Source organism: Papio anubis, chromosome 1, assembly GCF_008728515.1.
Source record: "Papio anubis isolate 15944 chromosome 1, Panubis1.0, whole genome shotgun sequence".
In the NCBI taxonomy this organism is placed as follows: domain Eukaryota; kingdom Metazoa; phylum Chordata; class Mammalia; order Primates; family Cercopithecidae; genus Papio; species Papio anubis.
The window spans coordinates 34,916,194-34,933,824 of record NC_044976.1 but is presented as its reverse complement, the minus strand read 5'-3'; the positions used below and the strand labels follow the sequence as shown (position 1 = coordinate 34,933,824).

Here is a 17,631-nt window from a genome sequence, read left to right as displayed (position 1 = left end):
ACAGTTCCTCAACCCTGCAGGATATAGTGGCTGAAACCCCTGCCTCCACTGGACTCTCGGTGAGCGGAGGAGAAGCTGTGGACCCAGTCACTTCCATTCTGCCCCACGACTCGATTCACTTTCTCCTCTGTCTTCATTCACCAAAATCTGCAAGCCACTTTTCTCTTTTTTCCTTTCTTTAAAAAAAAAAAAAGAAAAAAGAAAGAAAAAACACTTTGTCTATCATTTCAACAGGCAATGTGGGGGGACCTGCCAAGTTGATAGCAATTCTTGGTGCTAATAAAGTGTCAATTAAGATTGATTGTGCTGCCCTGCGAACATGGCGCTGCGAGTGGTGCGGAGCGTGCGGGACCTGCTCTGCACCCTGCGCGCGGTCCGGTCACCCGCCGCGCCCTGGCCGCTGAGGCCCTGGCAGTTGGGGGCGGGCGCCGTTCGGACACTGCGCACGCGACCCGCTCTGCTCTCGGTGCGTAAATTCACAGAGAAACATGAATGGATAACAACAGAAAATGGTATTGGAACAGTGGGAATCAGCAATTTTGCACAGGAAGCATTGGGAGATGTCGTTTACTGTAGTCTACCTGAAGTTGGGACAAAATTGAACAAACAAGATGAGTTTGGTGCTTTGGAAAGTGTGAAAGCTGCTAGTGAACTCTATTCTCCTTTATCAGGAGAAGTAACTGAAATTAATGAAGCTCTTGCAGAAAATCCAGGACTTGTAAACAAATCTTGTTATGAAGATGGTTGGCTGATCAAGATGACACTGAGTAACCCTTCAGAACTAGATGAACTTATGAGTGAAGAAGCATATGAGAAATACATCAAATCTATTGAGGAGTGAAAATGGAACCCCTAAATAAACTAGTATGAAATACCGCAACCCAGCAGATTGTCTTAAATTAGTGGTGGATAGAAGACTTAGAATAGCAACTTATAGCATTACCAATGGGGAAGAAAAAAAACTACTGTTAACGCTGCTAATGAAGGAAAATGTCCTTTAACTTTGTAATGATTATAGATTTTAGACTAGGCTCTAGTGTTCAGAATTCATTATATTATCCATGGTAAAAACTAGTTTTAAAAATTACATAATTCAAAGATAACGTTGTTATTCTTAAGCCTTATATAATATTGTAACTTGCCTGGATTTGGGATGAAATACTTAATGACCTTTCCATTGGAAATAACTGGGAGTGAAGAGGTTTTTGTTGCTTGTACAGTGTTAGATGACACACCACTATCTTGATTTTGCAATACACTGCATTTGCTGGTGCTATTTTTATACGGTGAAGCAACAGCTTTGCAGCAAAATAATAAAATACTTCTTCGTTAAAAAAAAAAAAAAAAAAAAAAAAAAGATTGATTGTGCTGCCGAGAGCTCTGGGAGGCTGGTGGTTTATGCTAATGTTTTAAAGTCTATTTCATATGCCTTTATGTTGAGTCGTTTCATTAGGTTTATTAAGAGCCCAATTGATACATTTCTTGTTGACTCCAAATATTCCTGAGGTGATTAATTCTGCACAATGGGGTTAATTAGTCTGCAGACTTTGGAACACTTCTTCAGGCGGGAGCTTAAGAAACCAGTTTCCAGGGAATGTAATCTCCAAAAGAATTACGTTCCTTTCTTCTAAAGGAATGGGGAAAAAATTCTCCCTAGGGAGGAAAGGATGGCTGTGATCTCACGGAGAGTTAAATGAGTGTTAAACTCCAACGAGTCTCTGTGGGTTTTTTTTTTAATGTCCCCTTTTTCTACTTTCTGACTAGTAGGTAAATAGCTTGAATTTGGCATGTGGGTGTATCTGGGGACAGGACACGTGGTCCCATAAGAAGAGTCCAGTCTGGAAAGCAGAAAATGGAGATTCTTTTTCCTGCCCCCTAAATAGATGCATGACCCCCTCCCCACAGCAGAGCCTTTATTCCTTCATCTTGGGGCCTCGTTCCTTCATCTGTAAAATGGGGACAATGACACCTGCCCTCCCCCAGCACCCCAAGCTTCTGTGTGGTTGAGACGAGATCACACGTGTGAAAGCCCTTTGAGAATAAAACCATTTTCTTTTCTTTTTTTAACCTTTGAGAGGTTAAAAAAAAAAGGGGACCCATTTTAGAAGTGGGCTTTTTTAAACTCTTTTTTTATATTATTATTCCCTCATGAAAGGGTTTCTTCTTGTAGCTGGGATTTTTCATCTCCTGTTAAAGAGAGAGAGAGAGAGAGTTTTAAAAATAGCTATTTTAATGAAAAGAACCATTCCCCTGAAGAACTGGGCAGCCCTTTCTGCAGGCTTTGCTGCCGAAACTCACGGTCCAAATTGATTTTTTTTCCCCTCTTCTTTAAAGGTAAGTGATGAAATACTGTGGGTTTGAAAGGGCTGACATTTGGGGTAGCAATTAAACTCAGCCCCTTCTAGCCGCGTGGCAGCTGGTGGCGGGCCGGCTCGTTATGGCGGAGAGGCAGGCAGAGGATTACACGGTGGGCAGAGCCAGCTCTCAGAAGAGCTCGGGCCCGCTGTCTGGAGCCAGGTAATTAGATTTAACAAGCTGGCCTGTCCCCTTCCTTCCCCACCCACTCAGGGCAGGGCAGCCAGGCCCTGGGGATCCACCTCACACCCTGTCTCCAGTGAGGCGCCCTGCAAGTCCAGGATCCTAATCACCGCAGTGATGGACATGGGGGATATTAATGTTGAGTTGCTAATGACTATAGCAGAGGCAGCAATAGTTAGCAATTCATGGCAGATGGAGATGGCAGGGCCCGCTGTATCATTAGAATCCGCCGAAGGGTGAGGAGCCTCCGACAGGGCATGGGATGGGATTGGAAATGTGCAGCTCAGCGGGTCTGGGCTGGGGTGTTTGACACACGTGGCCCATCCCTGCCCTCGTCATGTGCTTCTGCAAATACAGTTATAACAAGTCACACTTCCAGCATGTTCTTCTCAGACTCCTCCTCCAGGGGGACTTTGTGATCTCCCCATGGAGCCCTGAGGACCAGGCTGGCCCGGAGAGAGTCACCTGTAGAGAGTGGGTTTCACAGCCCTGAGCTGGGCTGGGCATCTTTCTTCCATTCTGCTCTCCGGTGACTCTGACATGCAGCCAGGACTGGGGGCCTCCAATCTAGAGGCAGGCCCATAGTTCAGCTCAGTATCCAGACTTGAGGGGGCACAACACCGAGCAGACCCTGGGATGTCTGTGTCATGAGCCGAAAGGGCAACAACACATGAGGCAAAGACAACCCAATCTGTCCACTATTGTCTCTCAGCAACACCTCCCCACTCAAAAGGCATCAAATCCTTCCCAGGGGCAGCAGGATCAAATCCAGTGCTTTAGCTGGGCATTCGAGGCCTCTGGAATTGGAGGAATTGGGAGCCACGGTTCCCAGCTCTGAGCTATCCAGTTCGCTGTAGAACACAAATGCCCCTGCCCCTCTCTGAGTCTTGGTTTGCTCATCTGTGAAAACAATGAGTTGGCCACATTGAGCTCGCCAGCCTCCCCGGCTTGAGATGCCAGAATTTCTGCAAATCTGCTCTCCCAAGGAACCTCATACATCAACCTACACGCCTGAACGCCAACCTCTAGGTGGCGCCCCCTCAGCCCACCAACATCCACATGAGCCTTACCCCTGGTATGAAATGCCTCCGTCGCTGCTTGTTGAAATCCTGACCCTCCTCCAGGCCCAACCCGTGGGCAGGTTTCCTCCAGAGTCCTCCAGGGTGCCCCAGCTAGAAGCCCTGTCCTTGCCCTGGGTACCTGACTCGGCTGTCTTCCAGAATGTCACAGGTGATGACTGGTGAGAATTGCCAGTCGTCAGTGTCAGTGGCAACTGCAGAGCATCTGGCGCCCCAGGGATTCTCTCAGCCATGCTCTCATCGGTGGACCCAGCAGGGGGTCACTTGGGCCACAGGCACCCATTGCACAATGGGACAATGACGCCCCACAAGATGAACGGGCTTGCCCAAGGTCATGCAGTTACTGTCAGAGTCAAAACATGGTCAGACATCTCTCTGACTCTAATACCCTAAATCCAGGAAACCCCTCTGACTGCCCAGGTGGTTCTAGATAGTATTAACTGGTCAGCTTAGGGGACTTCACAGATTGTGGCCCCACCCCCAACACACATGCCATCAACAAGTTCTGCTCAAGTCCTTCCTCCCAGGAACTCGTTCATTGCTGGACTTTGTCCCAGGTCTCTGAATGGCAGTTAAGACCCCTTGTCACTGAGAGGCATGAGGGACAAAAGTGACTGGCTGGCCGGGTGCAGTGGCTCACACCTGTAATTCTAGCACTTTGGGAGGCCAAGGCAGGTGGATCGCTTGAAGTCAGGAGTTTAAGACCAGCCTGGCCAACATGGTGAAACCCTGTCTCTACTAAAAATACAAAAATTAGCTAGGCATGGTGGTGGGCGCCTGTAATCCCAGCTACTCAGGAGGCTGAGGCAGGAGAATCACTTGAACTCGAGAGGCTGAGGTTGCAGTGAGCCGAGATTGCACCATCGTACTCCAGCCTGGGAGACAGAGTGAGACTCTGTCTCAAAAAAAAAAAAAAAAAAAAAAAAAAAAGGGGCCTGCCTGACTTATGAAGCAGGTGATCACCAACTTCATCAGCACCAGCAGTTTTCCAGAGAATAGGTCATTGTGAACATACCCAGATTCCAGCCAGGTCAGGAAGTCGTGTGGGCATGTGATGTGGAGAGCTGAGGAGGAGGCCAGATGAGAACGAGAGAGTTGAGGCAGGGAGAGCCAAAGAGGGCCCAGGCAGGAAGATGGGGAGCCAACAAGACAGGTTCAGCCCATCCCACATGCTGGATCTCTCACAGTGTACCCCTAATGCTCTTCACAGAGGGGAAGAGAAGACGGGGGCGGGGCAGAAACTTGCCAGTCTCTTAGAATCTATTATCTTCCCCACACTCCCTGTCCTAGGAGAGACAGCTGACCCAGCGAGAATACAGATCCCATTTCAGAGGACTCCAGGAGATGGGATGGGAATAAATGAAGCGGTGTTGCAGAACAGCCCCTAAAATAAAGAAATTAAAATCAGAGGAATTAAAGATGGCCAGTTTCAATTCTCCCCAAGCCACCAACATGTGTTCAATGAGTTGAACTCACTTCAAGCCCTTTCAAAGGAGGCTATTTCTCATTTTCTTATTTCCTAGTCAGTGATGTGGGAGTCTAATCACTGTTCTCTCAACTTCTCTCTATCACCTGGGCAAGGGGGAGGGTACTAATACTTAGAAATCATTTACATTTTTACTTTACAGCCAAGTCTTGCTCAACCTTGTGGGGTCAGGAAATGTAATCCTACCATATGCCCGGGGTATTGAAGTAGAAAGATCTCTATTGACACCATAGGGAATGATTCATCTGATGGGAGATTGGGGAGAAGGAACATGAGAGGTGGATTGGCCCAAGAATACCCGCTGGGAGATACCTGCTGCTGTCCAGTTCTGCTTGTTTCTGGATGGTAAGTGTAGAGAAGGAGGTCTTGGAGGCCCAGTTATGACCACACTTCCAAGCCACATTCTCCATGACTGTAGTCAGGAATCCCCTCTCACTGCACAGATGATTCTAGATACTATTAACTGGTATTGATAGTATTCATGGTAAAGGTGATACTTCTTTGATCTCCATCTGCCCCATTCCTGTGTAATTGTTTAGTTGGTCCCTGACCAGCTGGGTGTGGGGGGCGAGTCAGAGTATGATTAATTATCACCTGGAACACTAAAATAAATAAAATTCACTCTCTTGTTTCCTCATCCACTCAAGGTAAGACAGTAACAAACAAAACTTGAAATGTCCTGTACTGATAAATATGGGTGGGAGATAGGAGCGGGAGAGAGACAGGATGGGAATAGAAAGGTGCAGGCTGATGTTGGATGGGAAGTGATGGGGTGAGGGAATCAGGCCAAACAGCAGAGGCTCTTCCGTGCAAAGCTAGATTCTCATCTCAGCACACATCCTCACAGCCCATGTCGCTGGCCAGACTGGCTACAACCAGGCAGCCCCGTCCCCGATTGCTCGGCAGGTGCCAGAGCCAGGAGAGAGGGAAGGAAGTGGATGGCTCTTCAGGAGGCTGGCACAGGTCCCAAGCAATCTGTTCCCAACTTCCTCCTGCGTGGGCGGTGGCAGCACGTCCCCAGCCGGCCCCCGCGCCTCTCACCAGCCATCAACGCGCCCTCACTCTCTCCTTGTGTGTGTTGTCAAATCTTCCCAATATAGCAGCCTGGAGTCTGTCAACAGTTCTGTTCCGTGCTCACTTTCCCTCCCCAAAGGATGCCAAGTCTGCTGCCCCCTCCCCAATGGGTGCATCTCTCCTCATGCCTCAACCTCAGCACCTGCCATCTCCTGGGAAGAAGTTTGCTTGGAGAAGCCCTTCCAGCTTCCATGGTCTGGTTTACCTGGCACAGGATGGGACTTGTGCCAGGGTATATTTGTGTGATATTAAGGAAGAGGAATCCAGGAGATTTGATGATTAACTGGATTTGAGGTGGAGGTGAAGTGGAACTTGAGGGCAATGCTCAGATTTCTGACTTGAATGATTTGGGGGAGATGACTCTCACAGAGAGGGCAGAGCCCAAAGAAGGAGCAGTTTGGGGAATGGAGGGAGTTGACAGGTTGAGAAGTAGGGAGTGTGAGCTGCCTGCGGGCTTTCTAATAGGGATGTTCCAGATGCAGATACAGATTGGAGCTCAGGAGATAGACCTGGGTGTGCAGAAGGTGCCAAAAGGTGGGATGCAATCGTTTGCAGGAAAAGTCAATACACATCCATTTGCTCCAAGGGCATTCAGCAATGGGGAATTCTCAGTGTGGCAGCCCCCAGGGACTCACTTTACAGAGCTTCCCTGTGCACCCTGCAGTGTGCTGCAAAGTCTGGACCCAGGTGCTGCCTGCTGAATGGCCTCTATCCCCAGATGTCTATGCTTGTGTCCCAGCAGCTGCCTTCTTTTTTTCCTGTTCCAGTTGCCTCTGCTCCACCCTCCAGAGAACAGAGAGTGACCTGGTCTGTGCACCAGGAAACCTGAGTCCCAGTCCCAACTCTGCTGACTGACTTTGGGATTTCTAAACAAGTCACTGTCTCTCTCTCTCTCTCTCTGTCTCCTCAACTGTAAAATGGAACCAAAGGCTGGCAGGGTCAAACAAGGTGGTGTATTTGAACACTTTACACATGTAAGGAATCTGGGTAAAAATTGTCCAAAGGTCTGGCCAGTTCCCTCAGTCCTGACTCACCACCATTCCCCAACCACCAGACTCGTGACAGATCCTGCACCCAGATGTGTGTGGCACCACTCTCCCCATCCTTTGTTGCCTCCTCCTCTGGGGGCTCCAGGACACTGCTCGGGTCTCCTAAAATCTCCACAGACCCCCCCGTCATCTTTGACTCAGCAGATAATCTGGCAGGTCAGAAGACACCACTAATAATGTTCAGATGGTGACATTTATTGCAACGCTAAGCAGCCCCTGCTTAGCTTTCAGGGCTATCAGGAAATGTCAGGCACACAGTGAATCACTCTATACAATGCATCTTGCAGAACATTTGCAACAATCTCTTTATTTGCTGATCCTAATTGAGGCCTCGCTGAAGCGCTCAGACCCTTCCTCTCCTCTCCTGCCCTTCAGCTCAGGTGCTCTCTCATGATGACCCCTTCCTTGGGTCCGCTTTCACCAAGGCAACCAGCAGAGAGGTGAATTTAGGATGGAGAGGCACAGCCAGGCGCGGTGGCTCACGCCTGTAATCCCAGCATTTTGGGAGGTCGAGACTGGCAGATCACCTGAGGTGAGGAGAAACACCTGGCCAACATGGTGAAACCCCGTCTCCACTAAAAATACAAAAATTAGCCGGGCGTGGAGGCGCACACCTGTAATCCCAGCTACTTGGGAGGCTGAGGCAGAAGAATCGCTTGAACCCGGGAGGCGGAAGTTGCAGAGAGCCAAGATGGCACCATTGCACTCCAGCCTGGGTGACAGAGAGAAACTCTGTCTCAAAAAAACAAAAAACAAAACAAAACAAAAAAGATGGAGAGACAAGCTGCGGTCCTCCTAGGACCCTGTCCCTTCGTTTCAGAAACAGTAGGGGTGAGTGAAGTTGCCACCCTGATTTCTGAAAGTCAGTTCACAAATCAGAGACATAGGCTGGTGCTGTTGTGCCGAAGGGAAGGTGTGTTGATGGGAATGGCGCCCATCTATTCCTCCACAGAGAGAGCCCTTCACCTGGAGAGTGCACCGGGTGCAGCCCCGGCCGCCAGTAAGAGGACGCCACCCCCAGCCGCAGAGGAGAGCATGACTGCACCACACTGAGACTATGGAAGGTCCTCCCCTGAGGTTTGTCCCATCAGAACTCAGGGAAAACAACAAATCACGGAACATCTGAGCCAAGAGTTGCTGGTGGCAGTGGTTCCGGTCCCTGGAAGAAACCAATCTGCAAGCGGAAAGGATAAATCCAACACAGAGAGAGGAGGGAGATGGTCCTGATAGCGTTGGAGTTCCTGGTTGCAACTCTCCCTGAAACCCGGGCTCCGTGAGCCATAGTCTTCTTTTTGCCTTGTCTGGTTCAAATTGAGCCTCTGTCGCTTGGAACCACCATGTTGTCACACTGTTACTGACATGTTCTCTCTACTGGCCTTCTGGAAACAATTCCCACGTCTTTGCTGTCTAATCCAGGCCAGTCCGGAAAGTGTGGCCTGGAGATCTGGGGCAGAGCAGATCCAGTGGCCTCGCGCTTCCGCCCAGGGCCCCTCACCGCAGCCGCAGCACCACCCGCTGTCTCTGCCAGCCCCTCGTGATTCCTGCTCTGCTGCCCTCTGCTGCCCCCCACTGGCCACAGGCATCACTGCACCCAACTCCTCCTGCCCAGCATGGGTTGGGGCCTTTATCACAGGGAAGCAGAGGAAGCCGCAGGTCCAGAAGAGAAGCAGCCTCTCCCAACTCCAGTCCCAAGTACAAAATGTATCTCCGGAAATGGAAACTGGAGAAAATCTTTACTATTACATGTGGGCTAAAAACACTCTTGTCTTCCCTAGGGGTGCCAATACTCATAATGTACAATGGGAGTTGCTGCTGCAGATATTTTCTTCCAAGTATGGACTCGAGGCAGGGTTCCCAGGAGACTGGAGCAATGGGAGAGAAAGACGGAGCCCGGAGGAGGGAGCCTGGAGAGTTTAATAGAGAAACTAAGTCAATAAAACAAGAGCAACTATGGGGACAGCATAGTAATTCTGGATGTAAAAGAGCCCACGAAGAAGAAGGATTGAGCCCCAAAGAGAGGCGCAGCCTCTCTGGGCTCGTATTTTCCACAAATACTATGTGAAGAAAGAACCATTTATGTGTTTATAGTTTCCAGGATACTTTAGCACATAATATTACATTTGATTTCACGCCACCTGAGATAGTCGGGATGTGTATTCCCTCCAAATCTCATGTGGAAATGTGATCCCCAATGCTGGAGGCGGGGCCTAGTGGGAGATGTTTGATTCACGGGGATGGATTCCTCATGAGTGGCCTGGCGCCCTCCCACACTAACGAGTGAGTTCTCACTCTGTTAGTTATTGCGAGATCTGAATGTAAAGCAGAGCCTGGCACTTCCTCCTCTTTCTCTTGATCCCTCTCTGGTCATACGATGCACTTGCTCCCCCTTCACCTTCCGCCATGAGTAAAAGCTTCCTGAGGCTTCACCAGAAGACGATGCGGGCGCCATGCTTGTACACTTGTACAACTGTACACATAAGCCAAATAAACCTTTTGCTCTATAAATTATCCCGTCTCGGGTATTCTTTTATAGTGATGCAAAACAGACAAACGCACCCCCCAATATGGTAATACTGTTGTGTTGACACTTTTTTTCCTCTCACATGGAAATAGATATTCTAAGAGATTTAGTGGCTTGACTGAGGCATACTTTTTACAAACAGCGGAGCCTAAACTCAAGCCCAAGTCCAACTCCAAGTCCAGGGCTCTCTGCCTCCACGTGGGTAGGGCTGTACTGTACATTGATCTGGCCATGCAGGCTACAGTCACACCACCCTGAATGCACCCAATCTCATCTGATCTAACCATATAAAGTGAAAGCACGGGCTTCTCCAGCGTCAGGGAACCAGGGTGCAAAATTTTGCCCTCCTATTTACAAGCTGTGTGCCTTTGGACAAGTTACTTAACTACTCTGAGTCTCCCACATGGGTGTGTCTCATGGGGTTGTCTTAAAAAGCAAACATTAGTATATGTGCATCACCTGAGCCAGGGCATGACACTTAGTAGGTACAATTATGATGGTCACAAGACTTACCACGTGCATTTTTCCCAATGCAATTCTCCCATGATGTTTAGTCTGATTTTGTGTTTTCCTAGTAAATTCAAATTCAGCCCCATTTCATTATTTCAACTATAGGAGAGAAGACCCCATGGACACCTCATCTCCAAAGCAAGTTGGTTGCTTTAATCCTTATTCTACGAATGGGAAACTGAACCTCAGAGAAGGTAAGTCATTCCTTCAAGGTCACACAGATAATACATGGTAGAACCAGGATATGAACCCAGGTTTGTCTGACTTTTAAACCCCCACTCTTTCCAAACTGTGGTCTATGGCAATGGGAAGAATTGTGGAGGAAAGTAAGGAAACAGGGACAAGTTTGGATGCTGTTGCAATGGTCCAAGTGAGAGATGACGGTGGCATGATAGCAGAGGAGATGGTGAGAAAGGGGTAGATTGAGGCTATGTTTAGGAATACAGCTTGCAGGCCTGACTGATGGATTAACCTGCTGAAGGGTTTTTGGCTTGAACGACTAAGTTAGTAATGATGCCGTTTTCTGAAGTAGAAAGACCAGAGAAGAAACACATTTCAGGGAGGGGACAATCAAAAATCCTGCTTTGGTCTTGTTAAGTTCAGGTGCCTATTAGTCACCCAAGTAGAGCTTTTGGATCAATAGCTGGGTAAATGCATCTGGATCTCAGTGGTGAAGGCAAGACAGGTGATATCAGCAGAGAGATGACCCTTAAAGCCAGTGGATTCCATGAGATCACTTGAGAGAGAATGAATACAGAGAAGAGGTCAGGGACTGAGCCCCTGGGCCCTCCAACATTTGGAAATCCAAGGTGGGGAGTATCAGTGAGCTGAAATATGGTATCCTAGAGGCCCAGAGGAGTCAATGTGTCAGGAAGGAAAAGAGTGGACAGCTCTGTTCAATGTCCATTAAAGGCTGTGTGAGGGGAGGACCTAGAAGTGGCCGGTGGAGTCTGGCCTATGACCTTCGCTAGGGCAGATACTATGTGCAGCACCACTGAGCCTCACCTCATCCCCAATTTCACTTTCCAAGAAGGGAAGGAAGGAAGGAAGGAAGGGAAGGAAGGAAGGGAAGGAAGGAAGGAAGGAAGGAAGGGAGGGAAGGGAAAGGAAAGGAAGGAAGGAAGGAAGGAAGGAAGGAAGGAAGGGAGGGAAGGAAAAGGAAAGGAAGGGAAGGAAGGAAGGAAGGAAAGGAAGGAGGAAAAGGAAGGAAGGAAAGGAAGGAGGGAAAGGAAGGAAGGAAAGGAAGGAAAAAAGGAAGGAGGGAAGGAAGGAAGGAAAGGAAGGAAAAAAGGAAGGAGGGAAGGAAGGAAGGAAGGAAAGGAAGGAAAAAAGGAAGGAGGGAAGGAAGGAAAGAAGGAAGGAGCGAGGGAGGGAGGCAGGGAATTTACCTTCTGATTTTCCAAACATACATCCCATGCGACCCTTGGTCATGTGACGCTAGCATCCCCTCACAAGTAATGTTGCCCAGTCACACAGTGGGAAAAGTTGTGCCAGGGCTGAGGATCATTCACAGTTTAAGCAGGAGAATGGCTCCCCTGGAGGCAGGACAGTGCTAAGATGGCCATTAAGGGGCCTCATTAGCCCTGGAACCCATAGATGGGGACCAAGTTCATCCCTTTACCCAGGGACTAAGAATACCTTCATTTCTTTCTTCAGCAAATATCTAGTGAGCACCTTCTCTGGCCAGCTGTGCAGATGCTGGCAGTACAGTGTGGAAAAAACTCAGGCACAATCCCTGCCTCATGGTGCTACAGACACTATTACTATTCACATAATCGCATAGATTGAGATTTGGAGGAAAATACACAGTTCTGTAAGAAAGGAACCTGGCATCTAAGATGGTTTTCCTTGGTAAGCTATGCCTGGGCTGAGATCTAAAGGACGGGCAGGAGTAGGCAAAGAGGAGAGGTGTTGGGGGAATGACATTCTGAGCACTTGTACAAAGGCCCTGAGGCAGAAAGAAAAATACTACAGCTATAACACAAAAGGGGGAGCCAAAAATGGTTGCCTCCTGATCACTTAGCAACTTTGGTTCACAGTCTTATCTGTGACTCTATATGCTTGGCCACACATTAGAAATCAAGTGCCACCAATATCTGAGATTTGAATGCTCTAGAAAGAACATTCAGAAAGCTAACCAGAGGAACAGCATTCTGCACTGGCATTTTCTGCTTAACAAAGAAGAGAATGAGGAGTGGAGAGGGCTCCCAGAGACCTGGCAGTTTAGCTCAGCAGCTTCAAATTCAGCTCTCTGAGGCCAAGCGTCTGTTCCCTTGTGAGTGCCTGGCTTTGCCCAGAAAACCTCCTTTCTCAGAAGGGGCCTAGCCAAGCACTGTGCTAGGTGCCTCCCACACATAAACTCAAGTTGCCAGGCACCGGATGTCCCTACATGATCCGGTCTTAAGGTTCACCCTGCATGTAATATGTGAGTAAAACGGTGCCCCCACGCATCCCACATATGGTAGGAAATCCGGCAGCCCCAACAAGCCCTGAAGAGACATGTTTCTCCTTAATATCATTCACATCCAGTTTCTCCTTTGGCTGAGTCTCTATCTCACTGGTGTATTGCCTCCTGTCAGTAGAACCTTGATTAACTGTTACTTTCCTGGGGCGGAGGCCATGCCATTCTTGTTAACCATTGTTGCTCTGGTCCACAGAAAAAAGCCCAGTGCATGGTAAAAATGGTGATAATAGCTCACATTTGTTTTACTTTTACAAGTAAAAGTCACTGTTCTGAGGGCATTAGGCACAGTAACTTATTTATTCCTAGCCTCATTCATATGTGGGAGGGTTTTTTTTTTTTAGTTCTATTATATGGATAAGAGTAACTGTGGCTTGGGGAGGGGATGTCACCTGCCTGGGTTCACACTGCTTGTAAATAGTAGGAGCAGGATTTAAACTCAGGTCTTTGGCTCCAAAGTTTGCATTCGTAGCCTCTATTGCCTCAATGAATAAGTGCTCAGTAACTATTTGTTGAGTAAATGAATGATCCCTTCTTTGGGGTGGAAGCCTGGGCTTCCCCACCTGGGCACCTTTGGGCAGTGCCTTGGTCAGAGGTTGCCACAAGAACCCATTTTGCACACAAGTCTAGCAAGCATGGTGGTCTGGCTTTACAGCTCAGGACTGAGAAATCTGTCCAAGTTGGGGAGAGTTCTAAGAGGCAGTCATTCTGTGACTATTGGCAGCTTGATAGGACATGGCTGGAAGGGGCGATGACTCTGGAAATCAGAGCAAGACTATGCAACTCCACCCCACCCTCACCCCCACCTCTGCGGGCTCCAGGGCAATTGCTAGGTTCATCTCACTTTGGTGATGGGCATTTGCTGGTGAGGACCATGTCCAAGCCAAGTTAAATGAATTCTCATCAGCATCCTGTGTATGGGTGTATGTACATGAGGAGGGGGGAGGTAAAGAGAGAGGGGAGAGATAGATGGAGGTGCGATACATTTCAGATTTTTAAAAATCAAAATCAGTTAAAATCAAAATAATACTTTGGTGCCTAAAGGGGATAAACTTCAATTATCTTGAATCTTTCCTTCTGAGCAAAGCCCATTGCTGATAATGCTAAATAAATGGGGTGTTACCGTATTAATGTTGTCAACAATAACAAACATTTGCATAGCATTGCTCAGGCTACAAGACATTCATTCATTCCTTCACTGGTCACTGTGTCAGATAGAAATGCTTACAGCTGCAAGCATCTGCATAGGAACTAGAAGTGGCTTAAACTTAGTGGACATTTATTGTTAATCAACTAAAGATTTCATGGTAGGAGTTCCCAGGACTGATTTGGCAGCCCAGTGTAATACAGTATCATTGAGGATCCATGCTCGTCTCTTTCTCTCATCTGCCATCCTCAGATGACGGTGTTGTTTCCACTTGTGGTTGCCAGTTGGTTACTTCGTCACCAAACCCCCCACTCTCCTTAACAATCTTGACAGCAGGAAGGAAGCTTCAAGAGCAAGCGTACTCTCCTCACACACCTCCTTTATTTGATCAGAGATGGAAATCTATCCCAGAACTCCCACTAGACTTTTCCTTATATTCCATTGGCTAGAAATGGGTCACACACACACATCCCCCCCCGCCGCCCCACCCATACCAATCACCACAAAGGGGCACAGGGTTGCCATGACTTTTTCAGAGTCATCAGGCACAATTGTCATCTGGTCTGAATTGGGGTGCTGCTAGCAAGAATGAAGGCAGAATGGCCATCGGATTGGTTGCATTCATTCATTCCACAAACATCTTTCCCATGTCTTTTTTTTTTTTTTTTTTTTTTTAGATGGAGTCTCGCTCTGTTGCCCAGGCTGGAATGCAGTGGTGCGATTTTGGCTCACTGCAAACTCCGCCTCCTGGGTTCATGCCATTCTCCTGCCTCAGCCTCCCGAGTAGCTGGAACTACAGGCTCCCACCATCATGCCTGGCTAATTTTTTGTGTTTTTAGTAGAGATGGGGTTTCACTGTGTTAGCCAGGATGGTCTCGATCTCCTGACCTCGTGATCCTCCTGCCTCAGCCTCCCAAAGTGCTGGGATTACAGGCATGAGTCACCGCGCCCAGCCCTCTCATGCCCTATTCTAAGTGTAAAGGATATGCAAATGATTAAGATGGAGTTCCAGTGACATCTGTGCTATATTATCTCCATCTTACGGATAAAGAAACTGGCTCAGATCACTGAACCGGCTTGCCTGAAGCCCCTTCCAACGAAGGATCCCTTTCCAAAGCCCTTGCTCCTTCCACCATGAGTTGCCTTTTTGATTGCACAAATCTTCCTGGAGTTACCCTGAGTGGCATGGCCTGTGTCCTCCCTAGAAGGATGCTAACAGGACTGTGTTTTATACCCTGGCCCTTTGCTGGCAGGTGCTGTTCTGCCCAACCTGAGATTTACGGAGTCCTAGGATGCTCCCACAGGATGCAGATGGAAGATGCCCCCTCTCTAACAACCAGGCAGGCTCCCTGCAGATGGGCCCCAGATGGTGGCATTATCTGAGCAGTGGGATGGAGCCAGGAGAGGGGTGCTGAAAGAGGTGGGCCAGGCTTGGTCAGCCAAGTGTTCAGTAGAGAGCATGGCTCAGGCTGGAGGGATGGTGCCTGGTAGGTTCAGAGCTGCTGGCCTGTGACAGGTTTGGCTGAGGTTGGCACTGTTGCCCCAATCCTGGCACTTGTCACTTCACATGGATCGGTGCCTAGTAGGGAGTGGTGCAGACCCTGAGCTCACTGGAGCCTCTGAGAGATGCTGAGCCCAGAATCAGGAATATGAGGGCTCTTGGCTGGGTTATCACATTTGTGCTGTGACCATGCCTGCAGACCTGAGATGAGGCAGGCTCAGGGGGCACTCTCCTGGAAGCCCAGTGTGGCTCTCTACCATTGGTTCTCCTCACGAAGTAATAGGAGTAATGGCTAAAAATATGGACTCTGGAGCTGGACTTTCTGGGTCCGCCTCCTGGCCTCACCAATGGTTAGCTGTGTAACCTTAGGCAGGTTGCTTAACCTCTCTGGTTTCAATCTGTAACTAAACTAATAATGGTGCCAACCTCATAGGATTGTTTTGAAGCTTAAACAAGAAAGATCACGTGTGTAAAATGCTTTGAACAATACAGGCATGTAGTGAGTATCAGCTGAGATGATTATTACACTAACCCCTTGACACTGTACAAACCTCACTAGCTTGGATAACCCAAATGCCAGCTGGGTGCCTCCATGTTCTTGCATTTGAGTTATGACTTGGGGGAACTTTCCAATCTCTGTGACTTGGAGGAATCCCACTCCCTCCCTGGGATTGCTATGAGATCTGGGAGACTTGAGGTCTCTGGTTCGCATCCCTTTCCTCTGAGCCCACTTGGGTTGAAGAATTCAGCTGCTACTTCGTTGGTTTTTATAAGAAATCCAGTCTCAACAAGCATTCAGGATGTGCTCACACTTGAGTGGTGGTGGGGGAGGTGTCTTGGGGGGGCTCAGTGCACAGTGCTCTCTCACTGCTCCTTCCCCCATTGTCTTCCCTCCTGCTTTCCAACCCTTCCCCATCTGTCTCCCTCCACCCTCTGCTAAACAGAGGAGCGTCTCCCTGAGCTACACCAGTAGCTGCCATTTATCAAGCACTTGTTATGGGCCAGGAGCTGTTCTAGGTACTTTATAGAATCACCACGTTTAAACCTCATGAGACATCTGCAAGTACGAGCTTTTGCTATCCCCATTTTGGGGACAAGGGACGAGGCCACACAGCCAGGAAGCAGCAGATACAGGGTTCAGTCCAGGCAGTGTGGTCTCCGAGCCTGGCATTCTACAGTCTACTGCACTCTTTGGCTTCTCCTGTAACCTTAGCTCCAGGCGCGGAGGCTAAACTTACATCTACATGAGTTTATGAAAAATCTTTTCCCACCAAACATGTAATCTCTGCTTAAGGGCAATTCCTGCTCTAATCTGTACATTCTTTGTTTGTCTCTCTGTGCACACAGGGAGACAGACAAGTGTAGAAGAAAAAAGGTGGACTTCGATGCTACTCAGGTTGGAATTTCAGGCTTGGCTCTTCACCTCTCTGAGGCTCAGTTTTCTCTCCTATAAAATGGGTTAATAACAGTACACAAGACATTGTGAGGGTCAAAAGAGTTATGACATGCATGCCTAGGTCAGTGGGTGGTCAGTAATGGGTGCCCGTTATCATCAGTATCTCTCCCCGCCAGCTCCCAGCATGGGGCCTACCACAGGTAACATCAAAAAGACCTTGTTAGGTTGCATTTCTAAGTCTTCTGGGTTGGCTTCTGGTGCAGTTTCTCCATAGTCCACCCTATTCGTCTTCCTGCCTCCAGCTGGGTTCTCTCCCACCTTGAAGCCCCCTCTTCCCTTTTGTTCCATCTCTAGCAGAAGAGGGGACCTACTTTCCAGTGTCTCATAACCCCCATAAAGCTGGTCTGAGAGCAGAATTCATTCAGGCTGGCAAGGGACAAGACTGAGTGAGTGGATGTGCTTCCCACTCACTTGCCCTGCTGGCAGTGACAGCCTTACCCAGCCTAGAGAGCGCCTGGCCTGAGACAGGCCAAGAGAGAGGGCCAGGCTGCACTCTTCTCAGGGTGCAGTGGGTCCAGGCTCTACTTGGCTGGGACCTGTGCTGGGGGTTGGAGAAGAAGTTTCTCCTGGGAGGGGGGTGTGAGTAGCAGGAGACCTCCTGTGCCCAGAGTGTCCAGGTCGCACTGCAATCCCTGAAGCTGCAGAGCCAGATGGGGGCAAGGATCAGGTGCCTCAGGCTTCAAGGCCAGCCCCATGCAGCTGGGCTGAGGGATCCTGGGCAGGTCCCTTCCCTGTCTGTGCCTCCTTACCCTCTGCACAAAAGGGCTTAGGGACAGCTCCACCATAATGGGTGCTGGGACTCGGATCAG

The 17,631-nt window shown here is 48.8% G+C and overlaps 1 pseudogene across 1 annotated transcript; it reads left to right on the top strand.

Annotated features, from left to right (window-relative positions):
- The first annotated feature begins 304 nt into the window (after positions 1-304).
- On the top strand, positions 305-880 carry LOC101012532 (annotated as a pseudogene). The gene has a single exon (XR_645929.3). The product of XR_645929.3 is annotated as a glycine cleavage system H protein, mitochondrial pseudogene (transcript).
- Positions 881-17,631: the final 16,751 nt, after the last annotated feature.